Here is a 13,265-nt window from a genome sequence, read left to right as displayed (position 1 = left end):
TTAGTCTCTAGCAGATGTTACCGCTAATTATCTTGAAAATAACCTTTGCTTTTCTGCCACCACTTTTACTATGTGTGATGTTACAATCTACAGTACTAATTTTAGTGACATAATGGGGAAGATTGGATGATCAGCTGTTCAAGTTAAGTTGGTTATAATTGTATTGCCACTGAATGTTCATTTTACAACATAAGCTGCAAATGCCTGAGAAAATTATAAAATATTTAGTTTGCATCAGGCATGTCCAAATTGTGGCCTGGGGTCCAAATGTGGCCCGTCTTCAAATTTACACCGGCCCTCAGCCTCCAGCATGAAATTAATAATAATGTGACCCGCCAGCACAGTGCAATCAGGAATCACCTAGCCGTAATATTTGGGCACATTAGTGAAATGATCTGCCACTTGGTCTATACTGCTGGTCTATACTGCTGGTCTATACTGCTGCCTGTGTGCTGAAGAAGTTGGCAATGGACACTTACTTGCACATAGTGATCGCCACTTCACATACTTCTTTAGGGCTGAAGGTGTCAATAGACGTACTGACGAGTATAGACCAAGTAAACTACATTCCAGTACGTGTCTATTACTAACACCTTCATCAAACAGGCAGCAGTATAGATCAAGTGGCAGATCATTTCACTAATGTGCCCAAATATTACTACTACGGCTACACGATTCCTTGTTTAAATGAGTTAAATTATGTTAATAGTTCAAAGAATGTCAGGCTGAATGGTCGGCCCCACACATTTTCACTTCACCAAATCTGGCCCTTCATTGCAAAAAGTTTGGACACCCCTGGTTTTACATTATGTAAGATGTAGGGAGGGAGTTGAGTGATTCTCCTTCAAAGCCAAAGCTGCTTAACAGTAGAACATTGTTTTACATTGCAGCCCCTACATTGCAATTCAAAAAACTGATTTCCTGAGCTTGGTAGAAGCCTTGATGCCCTCAACCAGCCTTGATGCCATTGCCCATTTGTAAACATTTCTTAAGGAGGTTCTTATTGGACAATTCCTCACAATTCTAGACCTGGAATTTAAATGCATTATTAAATGAAACAAAATGAATTTTTGATCTAGACATGAAACATTGATCCAGACATGAAACATTGCCCTGGAGTCATGGTTTAAAAATCAAATTGTCTCAGTAACTGGTGCTGAAGCATCACGGGAGAGATAATGATTCAGTAACAGGGGAGCTGGCTGAGCTTGTAGCTTCAATCACTAAACCTAAAGAAACACTTGCGAAGTTAAGTGATAAAATACGTCTTCAGAAATGTCCTTTTGAACTTGAAATAAATACAAAATGAGAATCATGTCAAAAGTGCTGATATGGTAACTGAAGAAAGCTTAAAATAAAGAGAGCACTAGAAAAAGAGCAAATGAGCAACATATGGGAGAGAAACAAGTAATGCCTACATGTGATAATGGTTGTAGCTAGGCTTGATTGTCAGAGCTCATTAAAGGGTCTGTATAATGAGCAATTATAACGTTCGAAAAACACCCAAGCTTTGTATCCGGTTTATTCCTAAGTAAACCAATGATGTCCCCTCCCTCCTTTAAACTCATTGATGCCCTGGTAAATATCATGTTAAATTTTTCTATAACTAGGAGATAAAAATTGCTAATTAAAACACAAGCAAACAACACAAAGCAAAACAAAAAGAACAAACTTTGCAGCCCTTTTCCTGATAATGTGGCCACCAGAGGACACCAAAACTCCTGAGTCTCCCAAGTTTATATTTGCCCAGCAAGTGCCACTTAAGTGACTTTATGGGGCCGATTCACTAACTTCGAGTGAAGGATTCGAAGTAAAAAAACTTCGAATTTTGAAGGTTTTTTTGGGCTACTTCGACCATCGACTACGACTTCGAATCGAAGGATTCGTAGTAAAAATCGTTCGACTATTCAACCATTCGATAGTCGAAGTACTGTCTCTTTAAAAAAAACTTCGACCCCCTAGTTTGCCAGCTAAAAGCTACCGAGGTCAATGTTAGCCTATGGGGAAGGTCCCCATAGGCTTGGCTAACTTTTTTGGATCGAAGGATATTCCTTCAATCGTTGGATTTAAATCCTTCGAATCGTTCGATTCGAAGGATTTAATCGTTCGATCGAAGGAATAATCCTTCGATCGTTTGATCGAACTATCTGCGCTAAATCCTTCGACTTCGATTTTTGAAGTCGAAGGATTTCAATTCCTAGTCGAATATCGAGGGTTAATTAACCCTCGATATTCGACCCTTAGTGAATCAGCCCCTAAGTGTTCAGCAAGTGCCACTTCCAGCATAACCTAGCAAATGTTTTAGCTGCTACTCCATCATTTGGTTGCTCTAAAGCTGTATATATGAAAGCAGAGGTTAGGCTTCATTTAAAAGCATCCTGTCTTACTCTGGCAATAAACATGTTAAAGGAAGCAGCAAGGCATTTAGGGCACTGGCACATCAAGCCGTACAAGATTATATATGGCATTTAATAAATGGTAAGTGCTAGAGGCTGTAATTTGTAAAATGAAAACGGTGATGAATCATGTTTATTTTTGATCGTTTGTTGTTACTACTGACTTGTATTGACCCCTTTTGAATAGCTAGTATTCTTCAGCTTTGACTATTCTTCAGCATTTGGACATTCACTGGGCTACAACAAGTTGCAAGTGTTACAATGTTCACATTTCAATAATGAACTGAACCGGTTTCATAAATTATAGGAACGTCAACAGCATGGTGGGTACCTTAAAATGAAATAAAGGAAGATCCTGTTTCTGAATTGTTTTCTTGAGTGCCTGCCTACATGGATGGATCAGTGATGGAAATGTAGAGGTATAGAAAACTCAGATCATAGAGACAAACGGAAGGAGCTGTGAGTGAAGAGATTTTTTACCAAATCTCCACGTGTCTCTGCCCTTAGAGGCGGTGACTGGAACAATTTACTGGTACAAAGGAAAAGGCATGAATGAACAATATAGTTTATGCTGTTTTCTGTAATTCTTGATTTTCTTCTTCTTTTTTTAAATTTTAAAAGAATTAAGAAAAGAGTCAGCTAGCTGTGTGGTTTTATCTCCTGCCTTGACATTTTTCATGGGTGAGGACAGGAGAAATAATTTCTTTATTGTGCTGGTTCTTAAAATTTGATAAAGTTTGTAATTTTTTTTTTCTTTGTTAGCATGATTATATTTAATCAGTTTGTATCATGCCGGATGTTTCAGTTTATTATTTACCTTGCATGGCATGTTGAGGTTTCTCTACTTAGGACAGGCCTCCACGGGCAGTTTCCTATCATCTAATGAGTTTAAGTTTCTTTGCAGTGGCTTCTAAAAGTGTGATTTTTGCTAATGGACTTACATCCTGGATGTTTTTCCCGGACTGTTAAGATTATACAGACTTTTGAAAGACTTTAATTTTTATACTATTCTAATTTGATTTTGGATACTTTCTTCTGGATATTTTTCCTGGATACTTTTTCTGGATATTATGGACAATAGTCTATTGTATGACTGACTCATTTGCACAAAAATGTCTTTTAATGTTGTTTTTATGTATTACCACTACCTGGAATAAATGTCTGCTGGAGTTCCATTTCCTTTCAATCTTTGATGTTTTGTTTAATATTATAACATGTATTGCTCAATCATTTTAAGTCAACTTTTTAGGCATCTCCCTGTGATTCTAGTCGCTAGTTCCTGGTTGTGCTTCTTCTTCACAAAATGTACTGGCCCTGGGTGCTTTTCATGTGAAATTATAACTGCCAATTTGTTCTAGTGTCCCAGGAATCCCAGGACAATATGGTGGCAACTTTCCTTCTCCTTTAAATATTGGCTACAGAAAATTTTATGGGCAAAAAAATTAAAAAGTTGTATGTAAGCAAAAGATATTTGTGCCAATAAATCCACAGGTACTGACAGTCATTACGCTCTTTGTGAGATGGAATTCCCATGTTATAATTATGCTGTCTTGTATGTAGGGATGCACCGAATCTACTATTTTGGATTCGGCCGAACCCCCGAATCCTTTGCGAAAGATTTGGCCGAATACAGAACCGAATCTGAGCCCTAATTTGCATATGCTAATTAGGGGTGGGAATGGGAAAACATGTTTAACTTCCGTGTTTTGTGACACGAAGGGGCACATTTACTTAGGGTCAACTATCGAGGGTTAATTAACCCTCGATTTTCGACCGTCGAAGTTAAATCCTTCGACTTCGAATATTGAAGTCGAAGGATTTATCACTATTCGTTCGATCGAACGATCTAAGGAATCAAAGGATTTTAATCCATCAATCTAACGATTTTCCTTTGATCATAAATTGGCTAGAAAGCCTATGGGGACCTTCCCCATAGGCTAAAATTGAGGTTCCGTAGGTTTTAGGAGGCAAAGTAGGTGGTCAAAGTTTTTTTTAAAGAGACAGTACTTCGACTATCGAATGGTCGAATAGTCGAACGATTTTTCGTTCCATTCGAAGTCGTAGTCGAAGGTCGAAGTAGCCAATTTGATGGTCGAAGTAGCCAAAAAAATACTTTGAAATTCAAAGTATTTTTTATTCTATTCCTTCACTCGAGCTAAGTAAATTTGCCCCAAAGTCACACGTTTTCCCTCCCTGCCCCTAATTTGCATATGCAAATTTGGATTCGGTTCGGCTGGGCAGAAGGATTTGGCTGAATCCAGGCCGAATCCCGAACCGAATCCTGGATTCGGTGCATCCCTACTTGTATGATGTCACAGCTGTTGGGCATGGATGGAACTCACTACCAGAAGGGATGTAAGGGAGGGTATGACAAGCACCACCAGGGAATGCAATTAAAAAGGTGTTCTGCTCATACTGAAATATATCTATATATATATTTTAATGACACTATAACATGAAAGAGTGCCCTAATATTTAGATAATTGATATGACAAGAAGCCAATCAAAAATGATTTAATTAATCTGCCCTAAAAATAAATTGAACAATATATATTTTACCTTTATGCTCTGTTGACTGTGCCCAAGAACTCCACTGCTGGTGACACACAAAACCTTTCTTCTTGAGCTATATTAATATGAGTGCACTGGACCTTTGTGACATCAATCAAGCATGAAATCATGTCTTAAATGTAAGACTCTGCAGGGTCTTTGGTGCATAACTTAGAACTATTTAATGGCATTTTAAATATTTATTCCAATTGTGTTCTAAAAATAGCACCTATTAACTTTCTATACATTCAAATGGTAGGAAGAATTGTATGCAGAGAACAGGGAAAAATAACAGGAGAACTGGATGAGTAAATAAGACATTGTTGAGGGACAGCATCCGTTGAAACTCAAAAAAATATTGTATAAACACTTCTTGTCAATTTAAACAGAAATGACGGTACTTTTAGGAAATTGTTGCACGTGAGGTCAAAAAGAAAAGATCAGTGTGATAAAATCCAAGCTGCTTTACTGAGGCATATTTAAAAAAATCCTAAAACCAAAGGCCTAAGCACAAGCCGATAGGGGGAATGTGGGCAAATGAAGTATAGTGTTAAAAAATCTGCTAGATCTAATACACTGAGCCATGCTGTGGTTTTCTGGTTTATTTCCTGATTACTTACAAATAGACCAAATGCATTTCTTCTGCAGTCTCTATTTTCATTGGATTTAACATTAAAGGAGAACTAAAACTTAACTGAAGAAATAGGTTAGAAATATTGTACATTATGTTTTGTGTACCAGCCGAAGGCAACCACAGCCCTTTAGCAGTAAAGATCTGTGTCTCCAAAGATGCCCCAGTAGCTTCCCATCTTCTTTTCTGCTGATTCACTGCACATGCTCTGTGCTGCTGTCACTTACTGAGCTTAGGGACCCACTCACAATATACAGTACACATAGAATAGAAATGTCACAGTATAAGGCTGATTAGTAATTAATACAGATAATTACTACATGGCAGCACAGAAACCAATACAATTAGCATCAGAATTTAATAATCAGCCCTGTAGCATCAGCTTATATTACAGACCAACCTCATTTTCTGCTGGATAATTAGTGACGAGCCCTAAGCTTAGCTTCTCAACAGCCAATCAGAGCCCACTGAGCATGTGAGTGTCACAGACACTTTCCAAGATGGTGACCCCCTGTGACAAGTTTGAAGTCCTGGATCATTGCTGCTATTGAGATGCCGGTGCAACAGGATCAGTATGTAAAATATGGTATTTTTAACCATATTAATTTTTAGGGTTTAGTTCTCCTTTAAGTGACAGAAATCTAGTTATCAAGAGCCTATATAAGCCAATGTTTTCTTTCTTCCTTTAACTGCATGGACTGTAGGTTCACTACTTGTGGTCTAGTCTAGTCCTAGTCTTGACTATTGACTATGATTACTTTTGACCAATGCACCAGACTCAGTGGAGCTCATTTATAAACGCAGAACACTGTTCGCACAGTGAATATATTTGCCCTGCGTATGGTTATATTTATAAATCTGGATAAGTGTTGTATATTTAATATGCAAACAGAATTTAATTTTTTTTCACACTTGAATGTCCATAAGAGCTTTTTAAAATGGACCTCAAATTAAACATGAAATTTAAATTCTTTTTTTATTAAAGCGTTCATAGCTGTTTTAAAATCGTTTATCTCAGCTGTCAATCAAATATTGCCTGCCCCTCCTCTATGCCTTAGGCATAGAGGCGGGGCAAGCAAATACTTTCACTTTCCATTTAGCACTTCCTAGATGTCACTGCTCTCCCCACATTCCCCCATTCTATTCACCATTTAATTGTGTAACCAGTACATGGGGATGGACATCAGGTCCTTCATTCTGGTGCACAAACAAGATTTTCAGATGATACAAGGCTTGTCTTAATAACAGTGTCCACAAAATGGCTCCTGCCTGCTATAATTATGAATTCCCAGATGGAAGGAAACAAGATTCAAATACTTTTTACAGTGTAATTTCAGTTCATTTTGCTTGACTAATATGATAAAATAGGATTTTGGAATAATTTTTTTTGGGTGATGGGTCCCCTTTAAATATGGCAAAAATCTCAATTTGCGATTGAATTATGGCACAACTTTGGTGGCAGTTAAAATTCGCAAAACAGTTTTGCAAATCGTGAATTTAAGTTACTGTCAACACTATTTTTACGCATAATAACCTCGCATAGTGGACGCACTCACGCAAAAACCCTTCATTTGAGAAAATTTGTGTGCAATGTGAATTCTAAAAAAAACAGAAAGACGGGCATAGTGGTGCAATATTTTAGCATTCAGGAAAAAGCATGGGCAAAACAACCATTTGGGAAAAAATATGCACTGGGCAAATTCTATAAATGAGCCCCAGTGTGTATATTCTTCTCTGCTACAGATTCCGGATAACAGACCTCTCTGTAATTTGGATCTTTATAAAGTCATTCAGGGGGTTATTTATCAAAGTCTGAATGCCAAAAACGCTAAAAAAATGTAACTATAAAATCAGAATTTTTAGTGGGGGAAAAAAACTTGTTTTTCAAGATTTATTATACCCCCAGGATGAAAAAATTCTGGATCAGAAAATCGGGCATCTCAGACCTGCCGAAGTTGTACATAAGTCAATGGGAGAGGTCCCTATCCTATTTGGAATTTCTGTGGTCTGTGCTAGAATTAGCCTGAAAATCTGACTATTTCGGACTTTTCAGCAAAAAGCCAAAACATTCTGACTTTTTTGGAAAAGTTTATTTTACCAGATTATTTGTCTCTATCTTTCCCTCTCTATAGTGATAAAATATTTTTTTATTTTTCTCCATGAATTTTTTTTTTAAATTGTCTAATTAGTTGACAATTGAATAATATAAAAAAATCCCTTTTAGTGTATTTTAACCAGTCACTATTCCAAATTTACAAATTTTACAAAATTGTTTTCCACTGCATCTACAAATTTCCACTGCATCTACAAATTGTGTCACAAGGTGGTAATACACCATCAATTTGTTTTATAATTCTGTAATTTATGGAACCCTTCCATTCATTTCAGTTAATGAGAGATTCTGTTTTATACAGATATGGAACCTGTTATCCAAAATGCTCAGGATGTGGGGGTTTCCAGATAATGGATTTTTCTGTTATTTAGATCTTCATACTTTAAGCCTACTAAACCATGACAAAACATTAAATAAACCCAATTGGCTAGTTTTGCTTCCAATAATAATCTTCCTTCGGCTCAAGTATAAGGTACTGTTTTATTATTAAATATACGGCTGTTTCATAATTCAGAGCTTTCTGGATAACGGGTCTCTGGATATCAGATCCCATACCTGTAAAAAAAACTCATTGTTCTCTTTTTCTGCCTTGCTTCATAACAGTGTTTCATATATAAGAAAACATTGTTGGTAAAAAATGCCCCCAGTACACAAAAGGCCAAGTATAGTGATGGCCAAATTTGTCCCATTTGCTTCTACAAAAAATTCACTAATTTCCTGCAAAATTTGCAAAACGCCCAAAAAATTGTGGAATGCAAATTTTGATGCCAACGACAATTCCGACGCCGGCAACAATTTGATGCGCATTAAAGACAATTGGCATGCGGAATTTCGCCGGCGTCGAAAAAAACTTTCCCCCGCGAATTTTCGCTGCAAATTTGCAATTTATTCACTGCCGGTGAAACGAGGAAATTCGTGTCTGCCAAATAAATTTGTCAATGTATTTTTATAGCCATGTATTTCACCGACAGTAGTATTAAGTATTTTTATATTACCGTCAGCCATAAGCAATGACCCATATCATATTTGCATGAAAATATAATTGAGCCTTGGCCAGATAATGTCAGTAAAATAATGCAAGGGCATGGTTATCAAATCCAAAAAATAAAAGGTGCTCGATTATGTTAACCTCAGCAAAATATATTAACATATGTGAAAGATTGATTGACTAGTAAAATGTAGAACAGTGAATCAATGTATTAAATTACATGCAAATTACTCAGGGTGTCTTTTGACCTTGCCCAACTCATTTACCTAAAATCAATTCATACTCACTCATTAAATAGGTTAAAGAACAAATATTCAAGATCTTTTTAAATAACTAAAAATGAAGTAACGTTTTATTAAGAGACTGAAAACAGCGTCTGGCATCTACTATATTTAATTTTAATATTAAAAAAAATGGCCTAATCTACATTGCAGTTTGCTGTTTGTATTATATACTAATCCATTGAAAAGCTGTTCTATTTTAAAAATGCTTTACTTTACAGAATCAGTTGACCTTTCTTGTTCAGGACTTACAGAAATAGACTTGGTAAGAGATTGTTCCATAAAAAAAACTCAACACTTATTTACAAGTGCAGTTATTTCATTCAGAGATATGCGCTTCACAATTGTGGAATCTCAAATGCCACAGAAATTCTATATAAGAATAAATTCAACAATACCTGGGAATCATGGCGGGGCATTCATATTAGTCTAATAGTGAATGTATGAGATGGGCAACGAAAAGCAATTTCCTCTAGGTCAGTGCTGGACAAATTGTTTAGTAAACCATAATGGTTTGTTATTGGGTGAACAATCTCTGGATTTTAAAACTGTTCTCAAGACACAGCTAACACAACAGCTTTCTATAAAAAACAAATTCACTAGAGCTACAGTATATGTTGCTCCATTTACAATAATAATATGTTAACACTGAAAAGTGACATATTGGACATTCTTAAAATTGAAGAAATACTAGTTATTTTTAGACACATCAAAAATCTCTTATATTGAAGGTAAAATGCAATCCTTAGGGGGTTATTTATCAAAATCCAAATGTTTCTGTTATTTTTAAATAAAAAAAAGTTCAACCAAACTAGAATCCATGATTTGGCCTTATTTATCTATAAAAAAAAACAAGAAAAATCGGATCATGAAAAACCGTAACCTTTTCTGATTGTCACATGTAAAACCCGAATCTTTCGAGTCTTGAAATTTCTAGTTTTCGTGGAAAAAGCGGTGTCAAACCCCTGAAAACTCAGAACATTTTGTGAGGGTTAAAACATCTTACAATGGTTAAGGGGACATCTGCCATTGACTTTTAAATGAATTCAGCAGGTTTTAGATGAAGGATTTTCCATCTGGAACAGCTTAGAGGCATAGTAAATCACAAAACAATTTTGCCTTAATAAATAACCCCCTTTATTTATGTGTACCCCTGACATATTGACTGATATGAAGTGTGGGACATATTGCCAAGAATGTGTTTTTATGGGGTACAAATAGAAGAATTTAGGAGCAGATTTATCAAAGTGGCAAATTAGAGATCACCACAGAACAGTTCACCCACTTTCTATTCATTCCTATGCAATATATTTATCAGTGGGTGATAGTTAGATACATTTGATAAATGTGCTTGTAAATATTCCATAGGAATGAGTAGAAAGTGGGAGTAGGGATGGGCGAATTTGACCCGTTTCATTTTGCCTAAAATTCGCCGGCGGAGAAATGTCGCTGACACCCATTAAAGTCTATGGTCGTCAAAAAATGTTGTTGCGCGGCGAAATTTTTTTGATGTGAATCTTTTTATTTTGGCAAGTCTATGGGCGTCATTTTTTCAGTAAAAAATTTGCCCATCCCTAAGTGGGAGGTTTTTTATCTCTAATTTTACACTTCACACATCAAACGTATAAAATAGTGAGAAATGTTCTCATTATTTTCTGAAAACCACTTCGACCATGCATGGACTTTCCCCCTGCATTTATCAATAAATTTTCATAAAATTTTTTTAATAAAATAGTGGAAAAAAATCCATGTAATTTTACCATTTTTTCAGGTTTGTTGGTGATTTTTTTTTTTCCAACAATAATTATTGGTAAAGTAAGGGGATTCAGGTTTTTGAGTTTGGTCAAAAAACTTTTTTTATAAAGTGAGAAAAAATCGAGTTTTTAGCAAATAGGCCTCGCCATGCACCATGCATTAAAGGCGGATGCAATGCAGCTTTGTCCAAACTGCTTGCCCTAGGACAGGGATCCCCAACCTTTTGAACCCATGAGCAACATTCAGAAGTAAAAGGAGTTGGGGAGCAACACAACCATGAAAAATGTTCTTGGGGTGCCAAATAAGTGCTGCGATTGGCCATTTGGTAGTCCATATGTGGCTTGTCAACCTACATTGAGACTCTGTTTGGCAGTACATCTGGTTCTTATACAACCAAAACTTGCCTCCAAGCCTGGAATTCAAAAATAAGCTCCTGCTTTGAGGCCACTGGGAGCAACCTCCAAGGGTTAGGAGAGCACCATGTTACTCATGAGCTACTGGTTGGGGATCACTGCTCTAGGACATGGGGTAAGTACAGGGCTTTTGTGCAGCCTGTTTCCACCGGCACTTTTCTTGTTAGTGAAAAGTATTCGCCAACCACAACAATGAATGGAGTATTTAATCTGGTGAGGTGATGAAGTATCTGGTATCTGTTGCTTATGGGTAATAATGAATTCAATTCCCTGATTTTAAATAACGGTTTCCCGGATTTTGCATCAAAATTTTGTCTTGATGTACCCAAAAACTTGCTTTTTTCCCCTCTATGAATGTTATTATTTGTGAAATAATGACGTTTAAAATACTTACCAAATGTATATTTTGCCATGGTTCTGCCTGTAAATAGTCAATTCCAATTAGTCTGCCCCTTATACAGTCCTGCACCAATCACTTATTGCTTTAGGTTGTGTATGTGACAGAGAGGCCTTGCACTTGCCCCCCATAGTGTAATATTAATGCTGAAATGTTTAACCTTTATTAACACACTAAATATTGCATCTCAAAGTAAAGTGGACTCCTGTGCTTGTATTCTTTCAGTACTTGAAGAAAAAGTTACACATTTCCCTGATTTTACATGTTCCCGGATTTTACATAATATTTTCCTGGTCCCCTGAAATATGTAAAATTGGTGTTCTACTGTACTGTATAGTAAGTAGCCCCATCACATCATAATTCTTAAGTTAGCCATAGATGCACTGATATTATAGTACAAAAGATCTTTCGTATGATAATCCTTGTGTGTGTGTGTGTTGGGAGACAAGGCAACTAATATTGGTAAAATGAAAATTTTAATTGGACGCTTTTAAAGGTTCCCGAACATCATAACGTTAATGATGAATCATCAGATAGAGCTAAAGAATTATTTATGTTTTTACCTGCATATATGACAATTCAACTCTTAACATTAGTAGAGTTGGTGGAAGATCGTAATTGTAGCATGTACAGTATAGCCATCTTTACTTTATTTAGAAGAATAGCTAATGCCCAACAGTCTGAAATATTTAGTAATATTCACCATACACTTAGGGGGTTATGTATCAAAATCCGAATTTTTCTAATTTTTAAATAAAAAAAAGTCAGACCAAACTGGAATCCACTATTCGCCCTTAATTATCAATAAAAAAAAATCGGATCGACAAAAACGGCAACTTTTTCAGATTGTCACCCGAAAACCGCGACTTTTACGGATTGTCTCACGAAAAATCCTAATTTTACGGATTTGACCCCTGAAAATTCTGAATTTTTCATGAACTTGCCAGAAATTTTCATGAAATTGCCAGGAAAATTTGCTTGGCTTATCGCACGAAACCCAGCGCAGACAAAAATTTTTTTACAGTATCTTCAAATTGCAAATAGGACCTGTGCCATTGACATCTACAGGACCTTAACAGGTTGAAAATTGAGTTTTTTCAAATTCAGACTTGTTGCAGCCTCTGGGTATAATAAATCTCCAAAAATTTTATGTTTATTTTCCACTAAAAAATCAGATTTTATAGTAAAAAAAAACTTGAATTTTTCGAGTTTTTAGCATTCTTAGCAACCCCTTAAGACACTTCTACTAGAGTGGACCTTGTATATCATGAGTTTAGCGGTGGACATGTAACCTATTCTTGCAAAACATTCAACTTTTTGGAATGTAAGTGGAATTAGCATTGTCTATATGAGTATAGGACAGGTTTAGGTATTTATTGATATTATTTGAGCAGAGGATTTAAACGTCCTGAGAATATTTATAAATGTTACTAAAAATAACATGGTGACTTGTTTTGTCTGTAATGGTCCTTTCCTAAAAAAATATAATAAGTGCTGCTAAGCAAACACGAGAAAATGAAAGTTGATTTATTACTATAATTATGTGATAATTATGTGCTGCTCTATGAACCTTGTATGATATTGAGCAAAGCACAGACTTCACTGCATGACGTTTTCACAAAAGTATGTGAGGCACTAGTTAATTTAAGGGAACAAATATACTTGTTTGCTCATCTATTAACACAAAAAAGCTTGAATTGTATTGTTCAATAGTTTTTGATTCCCTAAATAAACTCCAAGA

The 13,265-nt window shown here is 36.0% G+C and overlaps 1 protein-coding gene across 2 annotated transcripts in view; it reads right to left on the bottom strand.

The window, feature by feature from the left end:
• The window catches only part of htr1f.S (5-hydroxytryptamine (serotonin) receptor 1F, G protein-coupled S homeolog), a 100,975-nt gene that overhangs the window by 16,649 nt on the left and 71,061 nt on the right, over positions 1–13,265 (bottom strand). The gene's annotated exons all lie outside the window — the stretch shown is intronic.

Source organism: Xenopus laevis, chromosome 2S (genome assembly GCF_017654675.1).
Source record: "Xenopus laevis strain J_2021 chromosome 2S, Xenopus_laevis_v10.1, whole genome shotgun sequence".
NCBI lineage: Eukaryota > Metazoa > Chordata > Amphibia > Anura > Pipidae > Xenopus > Xenopus laevis.
This window is presented reverse-complemented; position numbering and strand designations above follow the sequence as displayed.